The sequence below is a fragment of the Astatotilapia calliptera genome, chromosome 11, assembly GCF_900246225.1.
Source record: "Astatotilapia calliptera chromosome 11, fAstCal1.2, whole genome shotgun sequence".
In the NCBI taxonomy this organism is placed as follows: domain Eukaryota; kingdom Metazoa; phylum Chordata; class Actinopteri; order Cichliformes; family Cichlidae; genus Astatotilapia; species Astatotilapia calliptera.
In genome coordinates, this window is record NC_039312.1 from 17,519,610 (window position 1) to 17,532,457 (window position 12,848).

General features: G+C 43.4%; 1 protein-coding gene across 4 annotated transcripts in view; it reads right to left on the reverse strand.

The window, feature by feature from the left end:
- Positions 1-12,848, reverse strand: part of fhod3b (formin homology 2 domain containing 3b) — a 94,534-nt gene that overhangs the window by 21,141 nt on the left and 60,545 nt on the right. The gene's annotated exons all lie outside the window — the stretch shown is intronic.

Below are 12,848 nucleotides of genomic sequence, written 5' to 3' on the forward strand. Positions count from 1 at the left end.
TTGTCGCGTCAAGAATGAAGCTTCTGCCAATCAGGATCTTACCAGATGGTATTTCATAGTGGACTAAAATATGATGGCAGTTTTCTGCATTCATAATTCCTCCTCTGTAAATACTGTTGACAATGCATCACTCTATAAGACTTCTGACACTGACCTTCAGTTGAGTTCTTGTGTAATTTGGCATACCTCAGGCTTTTCTACCCGTTTTCCTCCATTAAGAATGACTTCTTGACATCCTTCCATTGAAACCGTTCACTTCTGCTGAAGATACCATTTAAAAATGTCATGCATAGGCAAAACACTGTTTCACCTCTTGAGCTGGTTGCCTTCCTTATGCTTGAATGATTCATATGTTGATATTAAGTGGTTTAACGAACAAAAATCATTGCTCTGGTCGGGTATGAGGACTGGTTTGAAAATGGTTGAAGAAAAGCTTTGAAAACATTCAGAAAACCTGGAAAACTTGTTCAAGATGACAAAAAATATACAAGAAAATCTGCCTCCTTGCAAGCAAGCTATCAAGAAATGAGGAATGGCTCAAGACTTGTGCACAGCACTGTATATAAGACCAAAAATGTACACTATCAGATCATTTCCCCCTGTATTATTCACACATTCTCTAATTCTTTTTTATTTTGGTGAAATAAGACAATGATCTTCCAACACTCTAGTTTTATATATGTAGTAATTGTAGTAAATGTAGTAGTAATTATATATGAACTGTACATGCAAACTGGAGTTGCTGTGAAAATTGAAAATCTCAACAATTAGGTGAAGATCTTAAAAAAAAAACATCACTTGTCCACATTCAACTCTCAAGTTAGTGGACACAACTGGGGGCAGTATAACTGAGCAGAGTGCCTCAATGGAAGCTGACATGACTTCTATCTGTAACAGGATACATAAATAAGAACCTAATCAGAGCCAAGGGATCTCAGTGGGGGGCAGTAAAAGTGTAGGGCTTCTGTTGAAGGAGATGGGGGAAGGGAGATAAACATTACAGGACAGGAGTGGAACAGACAAAAGCACCATTTAAAATGTGGTGGGTGTTTTTGTTTTGTTTTTAAAGCAGCATCTCAGAGGAAGTCCACACATGTAGAAGTAATGCTTTCATACAGAAGACCACAACAAGATGAGTTCAGTTTGAACCCACAGAAACTTTACATGATACATTAGCTGACACGGGGGGAAGAGCACGTGACGCATTAAAAGTGGAACATTTTTGGAGAGCCTGTTTGACTGTTTCTTGGCAGAAGTTAGAGTGTTGGGAGGTAATAATACATAGGAGAATATTCTCAATAAGTCAAGCCATTGGTGTTTTTATTCAGAAGGATCATATATATAAAAGTGATCAGATATATTAGCAGCTGTGACAAAAAAGCAGAGAAACAGGTGCTTTGAAACTGTATACATTCACAGATTTTGATCTAATCTCTTCTTTGTATGTTTACATCACTTTCTTATAACATGTTATGATGACAGGCTGCACTTTCTGTTATATATGTATAAATTTCTTCATGCAGTCTTCTAGAGCGGCATTGAAAATCGCGAATATGCAGCTGATAGGCCAAAATTCCCAGGTGCAGCTGCTGTGTGTACATGATGTGTGAGAGCGTGTGGGTGGACAGGCCCTGTGTGTGTCTGTGTGTATGTGCTTGCTGTCGGCGTACTGCAGCGGCAGCAAGCAGCGGTGGCGACAGTGCATCTTTTATAAATTGGGGTTAAGTACTCGCAACATGTCAGAACAGAGAAACGGTCCTTTCCCACTGCGAGCTCTGGGCGTTGTGTCACAGCAGACCACAATAGAATGTGTTTTTGAAAAAGCGATTGACTATCGGTCAGTGCAGGCCAGAGAGAAACCCTCTGTAGCTCTCCCACCAGACAGCTTTAAAGAGATCATTTACAGCACACTGTGAGCACAGTGTACAAAATAATGATGCACAGTCAATTTTTATACAAACACAAAACAGCCTCAACTTTAAAGAGCTGTGTGGCATTAGCAGACCTGCAATATCATCACTGCACACTTATCTCTTGCGTGCACCTGTGTACGGTATCTGCCTTAGTGCAATGTGCTTTTAAGAAATTCCACTGAAAACACGCGTCTTTAATGAGACTTTTAAGTGTCATTACGCAACACGAATGTTCAGTTGCTGACAGATGAGACTTTATCTATCCACCACAAAGCGAGCAGGCTTTTAGATCACGCTGACATGTTATCACAAGGCAACATTTAAAGGTTTTAGCCTATAGAACAGAGGTGCCAAACATAAGGCCAGAATCGGCCCGGCAAAGACTCCAAACCAGCCTCACTGCATGGAAAATGTGAAGGCATATATTTTGCACTGTATTTTGCTACGTTTTACAGCTTTTATGACATTCATTGACGTGATTAAGAGAAAAAAGAAAACAATTGAATGAGAGAAAAGTTACCATTTTTTTCCCCACTATCTACCATAGAAATTTGTGATTGAGTGACTGGTGTGGTTGAAATTACACTTCTTTTTCTTACAGCGGCTTGCAAAAGTATTCGCCCCCTTTGAACTTTTCCACATTTTGTCACATTACAGCCAAACATGAATCAATTTTATTGGAATTCCAGGTGAAAGACCAATACAAAGTGGTGTACACATGAGAAGTGGAACGAAAATCATACATGATTCCAAACATTTTTTACAAATAAATAACTGCAAAGTGGGGTGTGCGTAATTATTCAGCCCCCCGAGTCAGCACTTTGTAGAACCACCTTTTGCTGCAATTACAGCTGCCAGTCTTTTAGGGTTTGTCTCTACCAGCTTTGCACATCTAGAGACTGAAATCTTTGCCCATTTTTCTTTGCAAAACAGCTCCAGCTCAGTCAGATTAGATGGACAGCGTTTGTGAACAGCAGTTTTCAGATCTTGTCACAGATTCTCGATTGGATTTAGATCTGGACTTTGACTGGGCCATTCTAACACATGGATATGTTTTGTTTTAAATCCTTCCATTGTTGCCCTGGCTTTATGTTTAGGGTCATTGTCCTGCTGGAAGGTGAACCTCTGCCCCAGTCTCAAGTCTTTTGCAGACTCCAAGAGGTTTTCTTCCAAGATTGCCCTGTATTTGGCTCCATCCATCTTCCCATCAACTCTGACCAGCTTCCCTGTCCCTGCTGAAGAGAAGCACCCCCAGAGCATGATGCTGCCACCACCATATTTGACAGTGGGGATGATGTGTTCAGAGTGATGTGCAGTGTTAGTTTTCTGCCACACATAGCGTTTTGCATTTTGGCCTCATCTGACCAGAGCACCTTCTTCCACATGTTTGCTGTGTCCTCCACATGGCTTGTGGCAAACTGCAAACGGGACTTCTTATGGTTTCTGTTAACAATGGCTTTCTTCTTGCTACTCTTCCATCAAGGCCAACTTTGTGCAGTGCACGACTAATCGTTGTCCTATGGACAGATTCCCCCACCTGAGCTGTAGATCTCTGCAGCTCGTCCAGAGTCACCATGGGCCTCTTGGCTGCATTTCTGATCAGCGTCCTCCTTGTTCGGCCTGTGAGTTTAGGTGGACGGCCTTGTCTTGGTAGGTTTACAGTTGTGCCATACTCCTTCTGTTTCTGAATGATTGCTTGAACAGTGCTCCGTAGGATGTTCAAGGCTTGAGAAATCTTTTTGTTGCCTAAGCCTGCTTTAAATTTGTCAATAACTTTATCCCTGACCTGTCTGGTGTGTTCTTTGGACTTCATGGTGTTGTTGCTCCCAATATTCTCTTAAACAACCTCTGAGGCCGTCACAGAGCAGCTGTATTTGTACTGACATTAGATCACACACAGGTGCACTCTATTTAGTCATTAGCACTCACCAGGCAATGTCTATGTGCAACTGACTGCACTCAGACCAAAGGGGGCTGAGTAATCACACACACCCCACTTTGCAGTTATTTATTTGTAAAAAATGTTTGGAATCATGTATGATTTTCGTTCCACTTCTCACGTGTACACCACTTTGTGTTGGTCTTTCACGTGGAATTCCAATAAAACTGATTCATGTTTGTGGCTGTAATGTGACAAATGTGGAAAAGTTCAAGGGGGCCGAATACTTTTGCAAGCCGCTGTATGTTACGATATCTCAGGTTTTAAATGTGTAGGTAAAAATCTTTGATTTGATAGATGGAGGCGTTTCATTGGTTACACCTTGAGGTGACAGTTGTTGTGATTTGACGCTATATAAATAAAGTTCAATTTAATTGGTCCGGCCCTCTTAACATCAACGTGGGCTGTATGTGGCCCACCATGCAAAACGAGTCTGACATCTCTGCTACTGAGAGCCAGTCACTCAAGCAGTCAACCGCGCAAAAAACAATCAGAATAAATATCATATTTGAATTTAATTTAGCGAACAGTTAAGATATGGAAATGATATGTTACTTGAACCATTATGTGGCGCCAGAAAACACACAGCCATTACCTTTTTTCTCACATTCATTAAAACTGCTGCTTCATGAAATTATTCATTGCCAGCGGCCTCTTGATGTACGATTTGACTACAAATCCAAAAACCGCAAAGACCGAATGGTTAGGTAAAATGATACTGTAACTGTTTAGAAAAAAAATTAAATTACCTGTCATTATGGGAAACCTTCATATTCTGGTCAAAACAGTTAAAAGGAGACATTTAATTACTCTCCAAACAATCACGTGATGAAAGCGATTTACACACACTTTGCTTTAACTAGTCATTTAACGGCCCTTTAAGAATTAGGCTGCCTGCTTCTTACAGTTTTAAGCTTTGAAACTGGGATGAACGTTTGCCATACTTCCCTAAGTGTTGGCCCAAAACCCAGGGTTGTTTTTAAACTGTACAACAGACAGTCATCTATAACTTTAGAAGAGGGTTAATAAGAGGAACATGTGAGTCCAGAGTCTGTAAAGGACTCTCTCCACTCTCAAGCACTGATTTGGGGCCAACAATGTGGGCCTCCATTTATATAATCATGAGCAGCTTTACCATACCTCACACAAAGCGCAACAATAACACTGCTAACTCCCTTTGTATGTACTGTATGTCACGTAATAAGATGCTTGCAGACAATGAGCTCCCTTCAAAGCACAGTGATTAGAGTTAAGATGCATGCCACTGGGGAAAAGGACAGCCAGGGTAAAAAGGACAGCTTTAAAGAAACTTTGAAGTGTCGAGTGAGCAGCCTGTCATCGGTGCAGCACTCTTACACTCAATTTATTTCAACATGCAACTGCCTTAAGAGTGAGTAGAACATTTGGACGACACAGAGTTGCAGCAGGGAACCACAGACTAGGAGACTGGAGGAGACAGACCCTGCTCCCGTGTCTCAAATTCTGAGAGAAGTACAAAATCAAACAACTGAAGTCTGGTGGAAGTGTTTCTTCAGGGCCTCTCCCTCTCATAAACCACAGCAATTATCTTCCACAGCCCCAGGAATGTGCAGGAAGGGCTGCTCCGTGACCACTGCCGAGGTGAGAAGCAGTCTGAGGTCTGTGAAGTCAGCACCAATGCAAGCCAGCTGACGTATATGTTTTTTAAAAAGACAACTTTATCTATAAGGATGCAAGAAATCAAATGAACAACTTTCTGTTTACAGTAAAAAACTGTCCACTTCTCTCCCACTTACCACTCTGACCCGTTGGTTTCATTTACATTTTGGAATTTATCTAAACTGGGTCAGCCAAACTGTCTGTCAGTGTGCAACATTTATTTTACCAGGACTTTGGGAATGGGGCCAAATCTTTAGCCCCTACAGTGCAACATGGAGACTCTTATCTTGCATTCTGTGCATTAGCCAGATGCTGCGCTTAGATTTCTGAGGTGTACTTCCCTGTACCCACTGTACCTGGATCGCTGTATACTGCAAGGCCTAACAAAGGTTTTTTTTTTCATCTAAATTGATTTTCTACTATGTCAGATTTTAGTATTCACAGAGTTATGGAGATTATTACTGAATACAGACTTGCAAAGCCACTATTTTTCCTGTTGTGACTCATAAACAAATCAGGAGTATTTCCAGCAAATTTGTATAAAGGGTTTATTTGGAGCAACCTAAGATGGTTTTACATATTTATTGGATGATCAGTTAAAATAAAAGATCTAAGTGCATATTAAAAGCAGCAACAATCAACAGTTTATCAACAGTGGATCACATGACTCATTGAAAAGGTCTAGTAGCAATGAATCTATGGAACTCGGCTCTAAACTTTATGGAACAGCTCTGTTTTCACCCACGGGAAAATGAGTTTGCTTATCTGCTCCTTTTAAGAAACTGGTATCATGCAAGTATTTTGTTTATGGCTTGTTTCCACTTTCCCAAGTCTTCAAAACAATCAAAATCTGTTTTTTCTGCCCTAAGCGTAACCTGAATTGGACAAGGGGGTGAGAAAATGGATGGATCAATAAAGTTGGTTAGTGAGATTTTACCTTGCAGCCTTGATCTAAGTTATTTGACCATCACTATGTTGTTATGAATGTAGATGTCACAAACGAAAGGATATCTGACTGAGAGAACGAGGGATACTGCACACTAATACAGTGATTTATTGTTCCTTCTAACTCTAATGGAAAAGATAATATACAATATTAGCATCAAGTTGTATCCAATAATTCTTTAAACTAGCAGCTGAGACATCCTTTCTCAGATACCAAAACAGACTGGTTAAATGAGTTCATAGTCAGTTCATGGGAACCAACAGGATTTTCTGATTAAAAATATATACACATATCTCACATATCGATTTAGTTGCATCAATTCTTAACATACAGTTCACTGGCACCAGTGAATGCAGATTTTTTTTAAAAAAAAGTTAAGAGGATATCCATCCATCTTCTATAGCTAGCATAGCAAAAAATGCTAGCTTAGTGTCTCTGGAAGTTAGCATGACACTGGGAGCTGAAAGGCAAACAGCATTATCTGATTATTCGTGGACGTATATTTTGGATAACCCTCTGCTCTTTAACGCGATACTGATGACAGTAGACCAGCAAGCTCATCAAGCTGTCTTCGACTCTGCTTTCACCACTCTGTGATCAGTTGTGATGAGACAGATGGGTATAAAACAACTGTAGCAGTAAAAACCTGTTTAACCAAATTAATTAGTGATTAATCATCTTAAATAACTTTTTTTTGTTGTTGTGAACCACCTACATCTGTAATGAAGAAGAGAAGTGTCACATCAAAATAAAACTTTCATAAAAACATTAAAGAGGTGTAGGCTCAGGTTTAGTTTGAAACATATATTTTTTAAAACTTCATCTGTACATATTCACAAGGTGTGTTCTTGTTTTTCTTTTCTCATTAGAATAAAGGAATAATTGCTCTTCACACAGCCCTTCTATATACAATGTATACAATATGATTTCAACTTTTCTGTCGAATAAACACTTATCTTTGATAGTTTCAGTAAAATTTGTTAACACACAGTTCTTTGCAAAGTATATTATAAAGAAGAAAAAGAATGAATTTCAGTTACTGATTAAGTTACAGTCTGATTGATTACTCTTATTATTTCTCATTTCTGCATCCATATCTCTAGCTCCGTCCTGACTTAGAGTCTGTCTGCCATAAAAAGTCAAGTTTATTACTCAGCTCTACTGTACTGGACCAAGACATTTGTTAGTCAGCTAATAACCCAGACCATTAAAGCCAGACTAATTCCAATCACTGAGCCAACTGCCAGACTTACCTGAACTACCAGACTTACTTATTTGAACCCCATACAGTAAAACAACAGGGGGACGCTTCCATTTTCAGACCTAAATAAATGTCTGCCAGCATTTGACAAAATTTACTGTGGGCCTAAATCCAAACAAATTCCCTGAAGACAAACAAACAGGCCTAATGGAACAATAGCATGAAGTAACGCAGAGCGCCTCCCCAGTATTTGGCTGAGCAAGCTCCACAGGCACCGCAGACCCACTGCAGTGCTGAGCAGGGCAAAATCTCCTACAACATTATGAGGAGAATAAACAAGCTAAATGTGGTATCACTTTCTGTTCTACTGCTCACCTCTTTGTACTTGAACAGCTGAGAGAGTAGAAGGGCTACTGCACCAAATAAATTTTATCAAATGATTTTAGGACAATGAACAACTGGAAGAAGTCCAACAGATGATTTCTGCACCGCATCCAAATGAGAAAGACTTTGGCAACAAGCTGCTGCGTTACATCCACCCTCTTGTAAAGTGAACTGAAAGATGAGCTGTGGTAAATTCTTACTGCTCCTCAGAGCATAGTAGTGTGATTGAGTCTGGTTCTGGCCAGTCGCATACTGAATTCAGTCCCAAAAAACAGTCAGCTTACAAAAATCAGCCTTAAAGCCGTGAAACACTGACGATTTCAATCTATGTGCCTGCGTGCTGCATAACTGCAAAGGATTTATTTTTTTTTCCAAATTAGAGTTTATGTACCTTAGACAGCAAGGTCAGAGATGATAAAATGAGAGCTTGAGAAATGAACTAAATCAAACATTCTTATAATATAATTGGCTTGTATACTGAATTCTGTTACCGTAAAACAGGCTCTGGGATGGGATTGTAACTCTGCTGCCAGTGGGTCTGCTCAGGCTAAAAACTTCTACAGATGTAGGTAAGAAGAATAAGGGGAGCCAGAATATAGGTCAGGCAGGTGGGGTGAAGTGGGTTCAGATGTAAGCCGTCTGCTCACGTGAGGGCCGGAGGGGTCTGACACAGAGGAAGGACAGAGTGGGACACATCCGGTCGGAAGAAGGTTTCAAGTTTAACCCCAACACGTGATGACATGCTGCTGTGTTTGTGTAGGTAAATGGTAAATGTAGGTAATGTTAGTATTTTCAACACAGTGTCAAGCAGTCTATGGAGTATTTGCTTGTGTATATTTGAGTACGTGACTCAGTATGTCAGTTTAAACACTGGTGACTTAATTTATAGAGAACATGCTGGAAGCAAAAAACCAAAATGGTGCCAGTGGAGCAGAAAGAGTTGAGAGGCTGTGGGATGAAATCACGCGTAACACTCATTTCCTAAATTTCCACTGACCACATGAAGTTATTCCCATCATCCCAGAGGACCAAATTTTTAGGCAGGTACTGAAGCTATATAACACATGACTAGGATTACAGCCTCAGGGTTGTATGCCTCTGCCAACCAGTCGACTTGCTGTTTACGTCGGCGTCGATCCAGACTCGAGCTTTCAACCTTTGGATAAAAATATGTTTTATCACTTTACTTTATAAGACATTTGTGTACAATATTGTTATAATTAGCATATGATTTCTTGAGTTATGGATAAAAACTGGTTTGTGAGGTCAGAGCGACACCGACCTTGAGCCACCGAACCCCAATCAGTTCTTGTCTTACTGGAAATTTGTCCCAGATGTAATAAAATTTCCTCCAGCTGTACCTGACATCTCACATTAACCAGGATTGAATACATGAAAGGTCACAGTGTCCTTGACCTTTGACCACCAACATTTTATCACCAGCACCAAGGCATAAAAATATTATTAGCTTTTTCTAGACTACCAAACCCTGTTACTACCAACTACAACTATCTAGATTTTTTTGTGGGGCTTTGGTCTTTCATTTCACAATCAGACACTTTTATTGATTCAGGATATGCCAAATATCTGAAAACTACATTCAGCTGAGGGGAAAACATAAACTAAGATGCAAGTGAGAGCTCAAAAAATAACAAAATGCTTGCAGCCACCACAGAACATTAGATTTTATATCAATGTTTAGCTGAAGGTGTCTCAAACGAAAATATTAACAAACCCATTCTCAACTATTTACAACAGACTATTTATTTACAACAAACACACCAAACTATTTACAACACGGGGGAGATCGCGACCATGACATACTGAAACACAAGGCTTAAATACATAGAAGGAGCAATCAGGGAATGGACCACAGGAGGGAAACACAGCTGGGGCAAATTAGAACTGACGAGACAGGGAAAACGTAAACTGAACACACTAAAATAACACAGACTTTCAAAGTAAAGCAGGAAATACATAACAGTCACGCAAAAACAAAACACTGACACACCGAAACGTAACATTCCCCCCAACCCAAAAATCAAACATGTAACCCCAAGTGAAATGTTTGATCAAAACCGGATGAAGGCTGGTGGAGGCTGGAGCGGTCCCACGGACCCTCCAGCGAAGACGGATGAAGTCTGGAGCGGTCCCACGGACCCTCCAGCGAAGGCAGACGAAGGCTGGAGCGGTGCCTCGGACCCTCCAGCGAAGACAAACGAAGACTGAAGCGGTGCCTCGGACCCTCCAGCGAAGACAAACGAAGGCTGGAGCGGTGCCTCGGACCCTCCAGCGAAGACAAACGAAGACTGAAGCGGTGCCTCGGACCCTCCAGCGAAGACAAACGAAGGCTGAAGCGGTCCCTCCAACGGACCCTCCAGCGAAGACGGACGAAGCTGATGAAGGCTGGAGCGGTCCCACTGACCCTCCAGCAGACGACGAAGGCTGGAGCGGTCCCTCGGACCCTCCAGCGAAGGCAGATGAAGACTGGAGCGGTCCCTCGGACCCTCCAGCGAAGGCGGATGAGCAGCCCACCAGCTGCACACACGGACACGCAGCCCACCAGCTGCACACACGGACACGCAGACCACCAGCTGCACACACGGACACGCAGCCCACCAGCTGCACACACGGACACGCAGCCCACCAGCTGCAAACACGGACACGCAGCCCACCAGCTGCAGAAGGCTGGAGCGGTCCCTCGGATCCTCCAGCGAAGACAAACGAAGGCTGGAGCGGTTCCCCGGACCCTCCAGCGAAGGCGGATGAAGGCCGGAGCGGTCCCTCGGACCCTCCAGCGAAGGCGGATGAAGGCTGGACCGGCCCTCGGACCCTCCAGCGAAGACAGACGGCTGAAGCGGTCCCTCCCTCGGACCCTCCAGCGACGGCGGACGGCCGAAGCGGTCCCCGGGCCCTCCAGCGAAGACAGACGGAGGCTGAAGCGGTCCCTCCAACGGACCCTCCAGCGAAGACGGACGAAGGCTGATGAAGGCTGGAGCGGTCCCACTGACCCTCCAGCAGACGACGAAGGCTGGAGCGGTCCCTCGGACCCTCCAGCGAAGGCGGATGAAGGCTGGAGCGGTCCCTCGGACCCTCCAGCGAAGACAAACGAAGGCTGACGAAGGCTGGAGCGGTCCCACTGACCCTCCAGCAGACGAAGGCCGGAGCGGTCCCTCGGACTCTCCAGCGAAGGCCCATTCTCAACTATTTACAACAGACTATTTATTATTTACAACACTCCTCAGCCTCCCCGGGAAAGTCTATGCCAGGGTGCTGGAGAGGAGGGTTCGTCCGCTAGTCGAACCTCGGATACAGGAGGAACAATGCGGTTTTCGTCCTGGTCGCGGAACACTGGACCAGCTCTTTGTCCTCTCGAGGATACTTGAGGGTGCATGGGAGTTTGCCCAACCAGTCTACATGTGTTTTGTGGACCTGGAGAAGGCATTCGACCGTGTCCCTCGGGGCGTCCTGTGGGAGGTGTTGCGCGAGTATGGGGTGTCTGGCCCATTGCTACGGGCCATTCAATCCCTATACAACCGTTGCAAGAGCTTGGTTCGCATTGCCGGCAATAAGTCGGACTTGTTCCCGGTGGGTGATGGGCTCCGCCAAGGCTGCCCTTTGTCTCCGGTTCTGTTCATAATTTTTATGGACAGGATTTCTAGGCGCAGCCAAGTGGCGGAGGGCTTTCGCTTTGGTGGCCTCAGAATCTCATCTCTGATTTTTGCGGATGATGTGGTTCTGTTGGCTTCATCGGGTGAGGGCCTCCAGCTCGCACTGGAGCGGTTCGCAGCCGAGTGTAACGCAGCGGGAATGAGGATCAGCACCTCCAAATCTGAGGCCATGGTTCTCAGCCGGAAAAGGGTGGAGTGCCCACTCCGGGTCGGGGATGAGTTCCTGCCCCAAGTGGAGGAGTTCAAGTATCTCGGGGTCTTGTTCGCGAGTGATGGGAGAAGGGAGCTGGAGATCGACAGACGGATTGGGGCTGCGGCTGCAGTAATGCGGACGCTGCACCGGTCGGTCGTGGTGAAGAGGGAGCTGAGTGTAAAAGCGAAGCTCTCAATTTACCGGTCGATCTACGTCCCTACCCTCACCTATGGCCACGAGCTGTGGGTAGTGACCGAAAGAACGAGATCGCGGATACAAGCGGCGGAAATGAGCTTCCTCCGAAGGGTGGCTGGCCTCTCCCTTAGAGATAGGGTGAGAAGTTCGCTGGTTGAAACCAACTGTAATATGTGTCTTAGCAAGCTGTTGTAGCTGAATAAGGCACTTGCAAACACAACATTACTCGATTTCCTAAATTAACCACATTCCACTACAGTAATGCAAGTTGAATGTTGTGTAAATGCCTTAGCTTAACTTGCAGGAACTTAAAACTGACATTTAGATATTTGACCTATCAGTGACAAAATGTTTCCTATTCTTCCTGTTGATGGTGCCTGATATTGCACATCTTATTAAAGGCTCAGTTTTTCCAATTTTGGCAGCATTTAAAAATGAGGTTGTTCTATCCCACGAAACAGCAGCTTTAAAATGTTTTTCTTTTTACTTGCCAAGGGGACTGACAAAGAGAGACATTCACCTAATACAAATTCAATGGACAGCCATAATGTTTAATATTCTTTGTAGGTGGGACTTCATTGGCTGTGTCTCAGTGGCCTGAACCATCCCTTTGTTACCCTGGGGGCTTCAAATGATGCAATTAGGATTTCTTTTCCACTCACCTATTTTCCCTCTCCTTGTTTTCATAAACCATAATTACATTTAATCATTAGTTATTAATAATCTCTGGCTCTTTTCCACAGTGTGTATCTTATCCTGTCTCCCTCC